Below are 14,443 nucleotides of genomic sequence, written 5' to 3'. Positions count from 1 at the left end.
TCAGCCTTGAAATAAATGGTGCTACATGATTAAATTTCTAGGCAAAAATGCACCAACCTGGCAAAAGATTAAACTAAAATAGAATTACAGGCCTTGAAATGGTCAGCCTACAAATCTGAAGATACCTAAATGGATAAGCCTGGTTAGATCCAAGGCATATCCATCACTGGGTTTCTGGATCTTCCCAACTCGTTTCCAGAGGTTAAAGGGCCTTCAAAGCCTTGGTTCAACCCACTTAAAGGAAGATGGTTTGGAAACAGAAGATGCAAGAAGGGCAACAGGGAGCCAGATCACCTTCTCTTTGCTACTATGGATCTCAAGAATGTCCATTGAAAGATCAGATTCGGACTTCTCTATGACAAATGACAACAACAGATGGATGCAGTACTTATAGGTATAGTAATAAATACCTCTATTTTGCTGGCCACATTTATTCCCCTAAGCCAGTGAAGAATATAAAATGCTTCCAATATAGCCAATATGCGCCTCGAAAGAAAATAACTGACAAAAATTGATTGCAAATTGCAGGCCATTGAGAATGTTTCCACTGAGAATATAATTATTTCATCAGAATCCAATCCAATACATGCCAAAACACAGAGGAAAGAAATCCATAAACTCCTTTGGTAAGTTGAATACAGTAATGCTAAGAAACCAATACACCTATGAATGTTACTAGTGAGGCCATGTAGACAAATATATTGAAGTGATTTAACTCAGAAATAAAGAAAGAACCTTCTTATAACATTTTTCATCAGCATTCTAAAGTACTTCTCAGCCAGAGGATCAGACATATAAAAAGCTCTTTTTATCCCCCCAATAATACAAATATTCATATCTTATATGACAAATTTGTACAAATTAAAATATACAGGTATTCAGAATCATTTTTCTTGTTACTGTCTTTGTTACTTTGTGTACATTTTTCATCTCCTTACAGAAGAAGGCGGAAACAAATGTCAACAAAATGACCTCTTGCATCACTATTCATGAATTCCCTCGAAACTCTTGAGGCTGAAGACCATAGGAGGAGCAGGGGAGGTGGAAATCAGAGACTGAGCCAACCCCAGGATTTGCAGTATCCTTTCCGTAATATTTATTTATTTATTTACACACTCTTTTACAGTATTTATCCATTGGCTCATTTATTCACTGCACCAAAACAACAGAAGCACAATTTCTTGCTGTGCTAGCTGTGTTGGAGACTCCCTTACTCCCAGCATCCTAACAAATGCTCTTTCTATCACCTTACAGCATTCCATAAGGAAGAGACTCCAGGGCTAACATCTGCCAATTACCAGGAGCCTACATTGGGAATACAGGTATAGTCAGTCTAAAAGATTCAGTTAATTGGCAAGTAAACATGACCAGTTGTGCAGGGAGCAGAACAGATACATTACTAAGGATCTCTTTGAATAATGTTTACCTTAAGACACTTCCCATCGATGCTTGGTCTTTAGAAAATATAACCTGGAACTTGGTTCCTGTCAACATGAACCTGGTGAAGGGGACTGCCCCTGGGGCAAAAACAAGCAAGCCCAAGGTCCCCTGATATTGAATCAGACCCGCAGGTGTCTGAACCATGCTGTGCATCCCCAAGCAACTGGCTAGAGGATATGATTTCAGTCGAGGTTGCTGCAAATAAGGACCAAATGTATGCTTTAAAAACAGATTTAAATCATACATGCACACACTGATCAAATTGTGCTTTAACTCCACTCCTTTTGGTGACTGTCTCTAGTGGATAATCCCATGGAAGATCAACTATTGCATATAAATAACACCAATGCTAAGAACTTTTATATTCCCAACCATTCCTTTCCAATTACCAACCAATTTTCTATCCATCCCATAACGTTGCCACTTAATTGTAGCTATATGTGGAAGCTTATTAAACTCCTGAAAATCATGATATATCGTTCAATAGCTAATAGGCTCTGGCATTGAAACCTCCTTTGGTAGTTAGACAGTGCCTTCTTTTTATTTAAACCAAACAATGCTGACTTTCTCTAAAAACCTTCCAATTACTAGCATTAAGCTCCCTAGGTCATAATTTTTAGTTGTCCTTCCACCTTTATTGAATAAAAAGGTAAACAGCCCCTGAATCTAGTAAGCTTTGGAAGATTGTAACTAATGCATTTGTAATTTTATTCCCTCAGGGTGGAAAAAGTCAAGTGGCTTACATCCAACTCATTAAAATGATTAATTTCTTTATAAAATGAATTCCTTGGTTGTGGACATTGCCATCCAGGCCTGCATTTATTACCCATTCCTAATTGCTTTGAGCTGATATTGGATTTTCCTTGAACTGCTGCAATCCAATTTTTATAAATTTACAATGGGACTTTCAGTGACTTTACCATTTTGGAGTTGGTACTTTTCTCACTCTCCGTAGTGTGAAAAATTCAGAATCTCTCTCTCTCTCTCATACCATTTTGATGGTGAGTGTCTTTTACAAATTTTTTGTAATTTATTTGAGGGGAATCAACTTTTTTATTTTTCCACTGTTAGCTTCCTAGACTATGCACAAAGATTCTTGACTACAAGAAAGCTCAAAGGTAAGTCCAGCCACCACTCTCTCTTTGATATTCTTTAGAACATGACTACTCTGCTGAAGGACTCCCTACACAGATGAAGAAATTTGAAAAGCCAGGCAGAAGGGAATGAAATCTGATCTCGCAACTCAATAGTGCCACACATCGGTGCTACAAGCACAATGTAGCACTGTACAACCCAGTTTCTTAATATCAGTCAATATTATGCATGCCTGACGGCCTCTTAACATGGTTGCACATTTGCAATCTTCCCTTTCCCTCTCCACTTTGTCCATATGCATTCATCAAACCAGCCCTTTACTGTCTCTAAAATATATTTTTCTCTGCATGCTCTACACCAAAACAACAGGAGTTGTGTTGAGTAAAGTCAAGTGGCTTATGTCCAATTCTTTAAAATGATTAATTTATCTCACTTGTTGTTTTATTGGGTAACTTAACAACATCAGAGACATTCTCAGAAAACCAATTACACATTGTGATAAATCTCCAGATTTGCAACTAATTCTCTGTCAGGGCATCTAGAATACCTAATGTAGCCCAAAGTTTTGTTGGAATATAGAAAGATACTGGCAATTCTAAACCTCTAGCAGTTGAATTGTGTTAAGGGACAGGGAATGAATCCTCTTACTGGTCAAAGACAATTATCTAAAGAGAAAACAATCTTTCATATCTTCACTTTGACAAGATACATAAGGTCCAGTTAGCCACTTGGAACAGCCGTGTATATTTCACCTTTTTTTGAAAATCCTGAAAAATAAAATCAACAGGCCATTCAGTGTCTTTTCTCACCCACCCAGTAAGATTTTGTAATCCCCCTAGATTTTAAACTTTAATTTTCTCTTCTTTCTCAAAATCTCTGAGTTAATACCAGCTGTCCCTTATCTTCACTGAAAGTAAGTCAAAGGTTCATAATGTACAATCAACATCCACATTTTAAACAGAAATAATTGACTAAAATAACAACAAAAAAATAAGAAGGGAAAAAGGAGTTACTCAAAACAGTACAACATGTTGCAGCATTAATCACGCTGCTGTTTCACAGTAGATATAGAGTTAACTACCACTTGCTTCTTCAACATTTAAAATAGGATGAGATGGCAAGTAGTCCATAAACACTATGGGAGTGAAAAGGAAAATAAGAGAGATTTGTGTCCTCTGAGAAAAGAGAAAGCAACAAAGTTAATTTCTTTTATTATGTAAAGATATTCATCATTAGTGATAACAACTTGTTTGGAAAGAACAAGTAATAGTTGTAGAGTCATCGAGTCACAGAGTTATGCAGTCACAGAGTTATACAGCACAGAAACAGGCCCTTTGGCCCAACTTGTCCATGCTGACCAAGTGCCAACCTGAGCTGGTCCCATTTGCCTGTGTTTGGTCTACATCCCTCTAAACCTTTCCTATCCATGAACTTGTCCAAATGTCTTTTAAGTGTTGTAATTGTACCCGCCTCTACCACTTCCTCTGGCAGCTCGTTCCATATACCCACCACCCTCTGTGTAAAAACTTTGCCCCTCAGGTCCCCTTTAAATCTTACCCCTCTCAACTTAAATATAGGGCCTCTAGTTTTAGTCTCCCCTACCCTGGGAAAAATACTATGACCATCCATCTTAATTATGCCCCTCATGATTTTATAAACCACCGTAAGTACACTCCTCAGCTCCCTTCACACCAGAAAAAACAGTCCCACCCTGTCTAACCCTCTCCAGGCCGCCAGTCTCAGTTAAGAAATTTTGGTTCATTATGAATCAAGCAATGTGGAGAGAAATCATTACAAGCCACCTCTAAACGTAAATCATTGAGTTATAGAGTGAGACTGTAAATTTTTGAGCCTTGAAAGCTTCTTTGCTGTTTTCATTAAGCTGCCTGTTCCCATTTTACCCTGGCCGCCTAATCACCCAGGAGTGCCAAAACTAAGATTGAGCTTGCCAAGGCTAATTATTCAAAAGTGAAAATTACGCCTGATTTCAGCAAATATGCTCCAATCTGATAACCTCACAGTGAGTTGAACTCCAACAGTTTATTAGAATTATCCCAGCTGTTTTTGGACAATTCAAAACAACAAAAATACCAGCAAATCCTAAAGGTAAAACTATGTCAAAGGCACTCTGCTTTGGTTTCTCAAGGAATTTACATAGTGTACTGACAAGTAAAATATCCTCCATGTAACATATTAATAATCAAACTTAACTGTAAGTGGCATGGAAAAATTCAGCTATCACCAGCTGCAGGAAACAATTAGGACAAAATGGCAGCTGTGTTTTTCAATAATAGAGCATCATTCAAACTACCAATTTCCACCACCAATTTAATGCACCAGGTGCATGCGGCTGTGCCCTTACTAAAGAGCACCATGTTGCAGATCATGGATTTCTACCAAGGATTGCCATTACCACCAATAAAAACTGTGGATATTATGGAAAATATAAAACATTTTTAAAAACTCCATGACATCACAATTATCTTCCCTTGAGTACAGCAATTATAATAAAATTATCATCAAAACATGGAAATTGGAACAGGAAGGAAAGCTTGGGGAACTGCTTTAAATGGCACCATACAACGAATAAGAACACATTCAAACCAAATTCCACTCTAATTAACATGCATCACAACAGCTTAAAAGAAATCATCCTTTTAACCAAAATGGAATACTCCTTGGCAGACCTCAGTTAACTTACAGTATTTACCAGCATAATTCAATGGACTCTGGGTGGAATTACCTCACTGTGACCTTGTGGTGTGGGACCAAATAAATTATTTTTAAATGCAGTATTGCAATAACTGAAATTGAGTTGCACAATTCTTTTTATTCTTCAAAAATTATGCCACACATTTTCATATTTTGCTATTTTAGACACAATAAGTAGACAACTATTTTCCTCTTAATCTCCTTTATGCTTCATCTCTTCTGTTTAGAATGACAAGAAAGATAATCACTATTCTTGATCACAGGTAAAAACAACTCTAGTCGTTTCCAGTCCTTTCATCAATGTTATGCAAACAAATAGGGAAGGCTCTGTGTAATATTTCAGACATACTATCACTCTGGCCTCAGCTCCGGTGATCTAAAGACAAAAAGAGACTGGCATCAAATCATGATGTGACGACATCCAAAGGTGCTTTACCACTGCCATTAATGTCAAAAATACGGGATGTAAGGTCACAACCCAAAGAAATATTTCACTGCACTACCAAAGAAACCCTGTGGTGCTGGATGAAATGTTAAACCGATGTCCCGCTTATCCTCCCAGGGTAACATAATAAATCCCATATATCCTTTGACACTTCTTGAAGAAGAGGATGAGTGATTTCCTAATGTCCATTGAAAACCATTCACTGGCATCATAACAAACTTTTGAATTTGAAGTTGAATTTGAATTCCCTCAGCTGCCACCACACACCCATCCCACATGCATATGCACAAGCTTGCACACATACACACGCACACACATGTGTACACACACAGAATTCCATTTTTTTAGCTTGCAAAGCAACAATCCAGGTCATGTGTCAGGCCACAGGGTAAGTTTGTGAAAAGCCACACAATTTCCTTCAAAACCACTTGATCTTATCCTTCCAGAAATAATTTTCCCACCATATATTCATTGCAACATCCAATAATTTCTTACCTTTAACTGCTTTATCAGATTTATGTTTTCTGTCTTGCCACATAATTTCCACTTCTTCACAAGAACAACATAGATCGTCCATTTCCGGATGGATATGCAGATCTGTATTGGCTACCTGACAAAAGCATCAAAGGAAAAAGGGATTTATTTGCATGAATCTATCTGGAACGGATCTAAAATTAGTGTTTCACATTGCCCTCTTCACAGAGATTACTTTCCCCTGGAAAACAATTGAATGTTTATTGGCCAAAACCTCCTGACAGATGGAAATGAAGCCAGTGCAGTTACCAGATGAAAAAATGATTTTCTTAAACCAGAATTTTACACAGACTCCTTTGGTCTCCTTGCCAGTTCTGACAAAGGGTCTCCAACCTGAAACATTAACTCTTGTCTCCTCCCACTGATGCAGCCTGTGAGTATTTCCAACATTTTCTGTTTTTCAAATTTCCAGCATCTAGTTTTTTGATTTCCAGAAAAATGTACAATGTCACCTTTCTGAGAATACGAAGAAAATATAAGCAAGGAGATTGATAATGATTCAGTTGAAGGAGTGAATGTCCAGGATTGATTAATCACAGGATGAACTAGTTCAGCATGAGATAAGGTACAATGTCCCAATGCAACCTTCTCTCAGCTTCCATAAGCAGCAGCCATAAATTGGGAAGTTTGCTTTCATTACTAAGAGTCAAGATCTTAGAGGCCTAATCAATTAGGAAATGGCCATCTGATTGTAATTAAATAAGAAACAATCGGTGCACTCTGAACTATTGCCAATGGCATCTAAAGTGTCAATGGTAAGCAGGAGAGCTGACTGTTACTATGGAACTAAAAAATAACCAAAGACTAAGGTTAAGACAGCAAAATACCTATGTGGTGAGACTTCAAAATCAGAATCACAATCAGGGTTATTATCACTGACATATATGTCATGAAATTTGTTGTTTTGCAGCAGCAGTACAGTGCAAAGACATGAAATTACTATAAATTACAAAATAAGAAAAATAGTGCAAAAAAAGGAATAACGAGGTAGTATTCATGGACCATTCAGAAATCTGATGGCAGAGGGGAAGAAGCTGTTGCTAAATCATTGAGTGTGGGTCTTCAGGCTCCTGTACCTCCTCCTCGATGGTAGTTACGAGAAGAAGGCATGTTCTAGATGGTGAGGGTCCTTAGTGATGGACGCTGTCCTCTTGAGGCACCGCCTCCTGAAGATGCCCTTGATGGTGGGGAGAGTTGTGCTCATGGTGGGGCTGGCTAAGTCTCCATACCAGGATGTAATGCAACCAGTCAAAATGCTCTCCACTGTACACCTATAGAAATTTGCAAGAGTCTTTGGTGACATACCAAATCTCCTCAAACTCCTAACGAAGTAGAGCCACTGGCGTGCCTTCTTCGTGATTGCATCAATGTGTTGGGCCCAGGATAGATGCTCTGAGATGTTGACACCCAAGAACTTGAAGCTGCTCACCCTTTCCACTGCTGACCCTTCAATGAGGACTGGTGTGTGTTCTCCTGACTTCCCCTTCCTGAAGTCCACAATCAATTCCTTGGTCTTGCCAACACTGAGTGCGAGGTTGTTGAAGCAACACCACTCAACCAGCTGATCTACCTCACTCCTGTAAGGCTGCTCATTGTCATCTGAGATTCTACCAACAACAAAGGTGTCATCAGCAAATTTATAGATGGCGTTTGAGCTGTACCTAGCCACACAGTCATGAGTGTAGAGAGAGTAGAGCAGCGGGCTAAGCACACATCCTTGAGGTGTGCCTGTGTTGATTGTCAGCGAGGAGGAGATGTTGTTACCGATCTGCACTGACTGTGGTCACCTGATAAGGAAGTCAAGGATCCAGTTGCAGAGGGAGGTAAGGAGGCCCAGGTTTTGAAGCTTGGTGATTAGTAATGAGGGGATGATGGTGTCAGAACGCCGAGCTGTAATCGATAAACAGCAGCCTGACCTATGTTTTGCTGTTGTCCGGGTGCTCCAAAGCTGAGTGGAGAGCCAATAAGATTGTGTCCACTGTAGACCTGTTGTAGTGGTAGGGAAATTGCAGCGGGTCCAGGTCCTTGCTCAGGCAGGAGTTAATTCTAGCCATGACCAACCTCTCGAAGCACTTCATCACGGTAGATGTGAGTGCTACCAGGCAATAGTCATTGAGGCAGCTCACTCTGCTCTTCTTGGGCACTGGTAGGATTATTGCCCTTTTGAAGCAGGTGGGAACCTCAGACCACAGCAGTGAGAGGTTGAAGATGTCCTTGAACACTCCAGCCAGCTGGTCGGCACACTTGTAAATGAGATGCATGTGGGTACTGAGGTCTTTCTATGAACTGTCAGAAACAATCAATTCTACACTCCTTTGCACCTATTTGGCTCAATACCTATAACCAGGATGTTACAAAGCTGCTGAAGTGGAAATGGAAATGATATTGTGAAAGCAAATAATTCATCTGCAACAGGACAAAGATGGGTTAAATGGGTTGAACTTGGACTGAATTAGCAATGTGGTACCATCTCACTGGAGGAGAACAGGAGTAGCACTTGGGTGTTGGAAACAGGATTTAACTTCTTAACAAACCCTAGTATAATACAAGAACCTGGGATTGCAAAGAGACCCAACTCACAAGGAGGATCCTGAGTCTGGAACTCAGCGAGAACAAAGAGAAACCACGGGTGTGACTGAGACTGATCACCTCATGTCATGACATGCAGTATATGATGTGCAAAGTGTGAGTGCTTGTCTGTTGTCTTTGCAGTTTAGAATTTAAATAAAGCTAAATATACCTTTCATCTGTGTGTCTCTTGTATACGAGTGAATTCGGCACAAATTTGATACTAGTTGATTAATCAACTGAGGTCTGGGGATGGATACGATAGGTACTGCCAAGGTTAAAGGTGCAGGTGGCCATTCAATCTTCATTATGAACTTGTCCAGGGAAGACTGCATTGTGATCTTTTATTTAATTGTAGACGGCCTTAGAGCAAAACAAGACCACCTTCAATGATCCTGCTGAACTTCATGAACCTGGTAGTATTGGGGTCCATCACTTTGAGATCTTGCAGTCTTGTACAAGGTACATGAAAGCTTCAGGGGAAGTCTACCGCTGTGAGTGAATCATCTGCTTTGGTCTCTTCAGTAACCTTTTGAATCTCCAACTCTATTAAAGCCTCATTCTTCACCTCTTGAGACTGAGATTCCAGCAACATGACTCGACACGGAAGTTCCTTCTGTTTCACTGTTAACTATCAAGTAATTTTCCCATTTCGACGAACACTGCTTACAATCACAGTGCGTTTCATTGGCGGCAAGCCCTTCACACTTAATCCATTATTTGGCCTTCACTCAGGCATTCACAGTGGAACCCAGAGCAAGCGATATTAAAGTTATTGTTTGTCCATATTGAGATTGATCAGAATATCAAGTTTCTCCTCTGGTGTGAATGCAAAAATTTTAAACAATTTTAAAATATTAAACATTTATGCAAATTGATTTTTTAAAATTTAAAACTACATTTGCGTAAGTCAAGAATTACGTAACCTGAGTAATATCTGTACTTCAAATCCATAATTTGAACTGTGCCAAAGGAATTTAGACCCAAGGTAGGAAATCTTAAACTAACCGAAGGATAAGCAAAGACTGGAAAATGGAGCAGCTGACTGCAGCCGTATCTATGGATCCTGAAACAGTTCAAGAATTCCAAAAAATGTAGAATAAATGCAACAGCTGAAACAGAATGACAAAGGGGAAATCAAACCATACAGTTGCTTGACTAACATCAGCTAATATTTCCCCCAGATTTATTGTAAAGACTAAATGCTTCGGTTAAAAATGCTGAGAATAATACAAACCATGCTAATGTTGCATCATCTAGCGGTAGATAATGATATAACACTCAGCATCCTCAATCACCCACCAAAATCTGCGAAGGAATTCTCAACAATTGCAAGTGGTTTTGTGTAATAACCTCCAGCGTCGTTTTGGCTATATTTTTGTCCTTTTAAAACAAGTTCCAAGAACACAAATTTCCAAGAAGGGTTGCAGAGAGACTCACGTGATGTGAACAATTCTGTAAACCTTGAACGGTAAGAATGTGTTCAATATGCACTTTTGAAAGCAGAATCTATCAGGTGTACATTTTGCAGCTGCCTTGCAGCTCCAAATTGTTAGATAAAAACAAGTAGGTGAAAATATTTAATGTGTTTTATAAAGCAAGCATGCAGTAATTTTCATTTGTTAATGCCTTACTGTTTTAATCAAGAGAATTTTATCATGTGCAGAATATTCCACATCAGAGGTTACAACTACATCTGAATGCAGTGACATCTATATTCCCAGCCAAAATGGAGATGATTGGTTAACTCTCCATCAATCACACCTAGAAACAACATTTGGCTTATTTTAAGAACGTGAATTACTGTATAATGTTATCACTATCCTCCACACTGAATATTGCTGGAGAATTTAATACTTTATTGGCGCAGTTGTTAAATCATTGTTACAGCACAAGAGGCTGTTCAGCCCATCAAGTCTAAACCAACCCCTAGTACAGCCATCCTGACAGTCCCTTTCCCCCATTCTTATAGCCTTACAAATTCCTCTCCCTCTGGTGCCTATTTAGTTATCTTTTGAATTCCAGATTACAGCTAAATCTGCATAAAAATATTTTCCTCATATTCCCTTGTATCTCTTGCTCTAAATTTTAAACTTGTGCCTTATTGTCCTCAACCCAACTGTTGAAGGGAACATCTTCCCTTTATTTACCTCAAGTCTGACGTCATCTTGTTCGCCTTCTTTGGGCTGTGGAGAACAACCACTTCTTCTCCAGTCTACCTAGCAATCTTGGGAGATTCAATATAATGAACCTTTTGAATTCTCTACCCACGAGGACTGTGGAGGCTCAATTGTTGAATATATTCAAGAAAGAGAATAATAGATGTTTCGGATATCAAAGGAATCAAGAGATATTGGATTAGCGAGGAGAATAGCGCTGAAGTTAAAGATCATCCATGGCAAAGCAGGGGCAAGCAGCCAAGTGGTCTACTTCTGATTCTATTTCTTCTGTTCTTAATCCCTCATCCCCAGTACCATGGAATTCCGACTGCTGCAGTTCGGGGAGACTCTTTTTAAATAAACTGTACAAATAGACTGTGCTTGCCACAATACGAGTTGCCTGCAAGTTCTGCCCTGTCACCATTCTAGTAACTGACACAGCGGTATCAATAGGCACACTGCAAAACTGCAACGCCAGTCGTTTCTTCCCACTGCAGTTGTTAATTCTGGCCACTGGATGTCAATGTAGAGGAGCCAAGATAAACAGTACCCTGCAGTGTTAATGTCCATCCCCACCCAGTGTTAAGAGTCGGCATTGCAGCAGTGAAACATTTAGAGGGCAGATGAATTTCAAAAAGATGGAAATTCGATCTAGAAAACACTAAAAACATTATTTTTATTCAGCTCAATTTTTAATTTAATATAAAAATGATGAAAAGTAAAGGCAAAATAACGATATAAAATTATTTAATTACAATGTAAATAGTAAAAACGTATGTAAGTTTTAAAGTAGGTGAGACAAAAATGGCGAGTTTCAGACCATGTAATTTCTGTACCAACATGCCATGAGGAAACCATGGGACTTTAAAGAAACTTTTAAACAGCAATTAAGCTGAAGAATTTGTGAACGAAAACCTTCATGCACAAACATGACTGACCTATGGATAACATTAATTTTAGCTGCTTTCTCCACACGAGGAATTAAGATATAGAAGCAGGGGTAGACCACTTGGCTCCTCACGACTGCTTTGCCGTTCAATGAAATCATGATGATCACAGAATATCCATGCTCACAGGTAATTGTCCATTATGATAAAATAATTTTCAAGGTGCTGAAAACTGATGACAGTAATTAAATCAAAAAAAAATCATGGACATATGTCGCCTTACTTGGACACAAATAGTACTGTAAAGAGACAGGCATTTGTATCAGTAACTTGTGATTTTTGCATCATTAGAAGGTGGTAGATCTCAGGCAGGGGTTCATAGCAGGTGAGAGAAAATGGGCTACAGATAAATATGGAGGAAAAGGATTGTTGTGATGGTTCTGAGCTGACATGGACTCAATGGGCCTAATACGCTCCTTCAACATCATAAAGAAATATGTTAATAATGGCCAGCTTATCTATGAGTTACAGATATGAAGTGAGTCACTCTTGAATTGGCTAGATTACCATAAATGTGTGTACTAAATTAAGAAACTTGTTACTGGCTTCCACACAAAAGGGCTTGAAGTACAGCTGATATCAACTATATCTTCATGTATTATAATGCTCGAGCTAACATCAGGCTGGGAGTTCTGATATCATATCTATGCATGCTTCTGTCAACAAATAACGTCTGTCTGTTGTGGAACAAGTTGAACACTGGCAGCACAGGCAGATTTGAACATACTAAATGGGTGGAATACGATAATGAATTGAAGGCGATGCTGGATGAAATCAATCACTGTCAGCTACTGCAATGCATTAGGGGGTGCTAAAAATGTATAAACCACTGGGGTGAGAAACCTGTCATCTATGTACAAATGAACAGTGAATTTGGACTGCTATAATAAGGCAAACACAAATGCAAAAATAGTCAAAACTAATACCAAGAAAGACTGTAACAAAACAAAAATATATTAATAAACTTGCAAACATTTTATATACATTTTTAGGATTTGGGTCTTGCTGGCATTTATTGCCCTTCTCTGATAACCCTTGAGAAACTGGTGATGAACCACTCAGATCCTGATGGGCAGGGAGTTCCACAATTTAGATCCAGCAACAATGAAGGACCAGCAATACATTTCCAAATCAGGATTGTGCATAACTTGGAAGGAAACCTGCAAGCAATGGTGTGTTCAATGATCAAGCATTTTCCTTTTTAATGACCTCATCTTATACAGGATAAGGTCATTAAAAAGTTAAATAAGTACACAAGGCAGAAAGAAATAGGTTATGCTGACAGCATTACATATTGTAAATTTGTGAACTTTCCAACTTGTGGAAATCATCAATGATCATCACCTGTTGTAACTCATTGTCTAAGATTACTCAAGGATGGAGATTTCCTCATTGGTCTCATCTGTTGTTTGCAGAATGAGAACATTTGCCTTGATGACCATGACGTGCTGGTTCTGTGTTAAATTAACCTGAAGGGTCATGAGAGGCTGTTTACTCCACAAACTTGTTTATTCTTGATGGTGAAACCTTCTTCTTATACATAGAACAGTACAATACAGGAACAGGCTCTTCAGCACACATCTGCGCTAAACATGCCGAATTAAAACTAAATTTCTTCTGCCTGTACGTGATCCATATCCATTTCCTACATATTCGTATGTCTATTTAACAGCCTCTTAAACACCCCTTCCACTACCCCTGGCAGCCCGTTCCAGGGACCTACCACTCCTTGTGTAAAAAAAACTTGCCCTACACATCTCCTGTAAACTTTGACACTCTCACCTTAAATGCACGTCCTCTAGTGCTTGACATTTCTACTCTGGGAGAAAGATTCTGACCATCTACCCTATCTATGGCTCTCATAACTTTAAACTTCTATCAGGTCTCCCCTCAGCCCCTGACACTCCAGAGAAAATAATCCAAGTTTGTCTAACCTTTCCTTATAGCTCATAACCACTAATCATGGCAACATCCTGCTAAACCTCTTCTGCACCCTTTCCAAAGCCTCCACATCCATCCTGTAGTGGGGCAACTAGAATCGTAGAGTCTCTGGGGGATGACTTGCTTCCACTCTGGTTTTGTGGGTTCTGAGGTGGCTATCTGGCCATTGTGGGAACTGTACTCTTCCACAGAAAGAACACGAGTTGGCTGACAGGGACATCAGCTTGATCCTCCTGGACCAGATTCCCAGCAGCATAGATGTTGCACTTCTGAAACAAGACCTTGAACATTTGATTCTTTTCCTCTGTACACATGGTAATCTCTTCCCAAGAGCTCAGAATGGTGTCTTGTTTTGGGAATGTGAACAATGAAGTCCACCCTACACGAGTGTAACTAGGACCTCAATTTTGAGGATGTTGGAGCGAACACAGCTGTTAGTTCATTTAGAGGACTTTGTGAAGAAAGGATGAGTGGTATTTTTTCCAGTGCCTTGAGGTGCCAGGTCTCAGAAGCATATAGAGCAGTGATCACTACTGCCCAGCAGACTGAATTTCATTGCAAATCTGAGATCACAACCAGCCTTGTAAACACAGCAAACTTCT

This window comes from Pristis pectinata, chromosome 1 (genome assembly GCF_009764475.1).
Source record: "Pristis pectinata isolate sPriPec2 chromosome 1, sPriPec2.1.pri, whole genome shotgun sequence".
NCBI classification, from domain to species: domain Eukaryota; kingdom Metazoa; phylum Chordata; class Chondrichthyes; order Rhinopristiformes; family Pristidae; genus Pristis; species Pristis pectinata.
Note: the sequence above shows the minus strand (reverse complement) of the source record.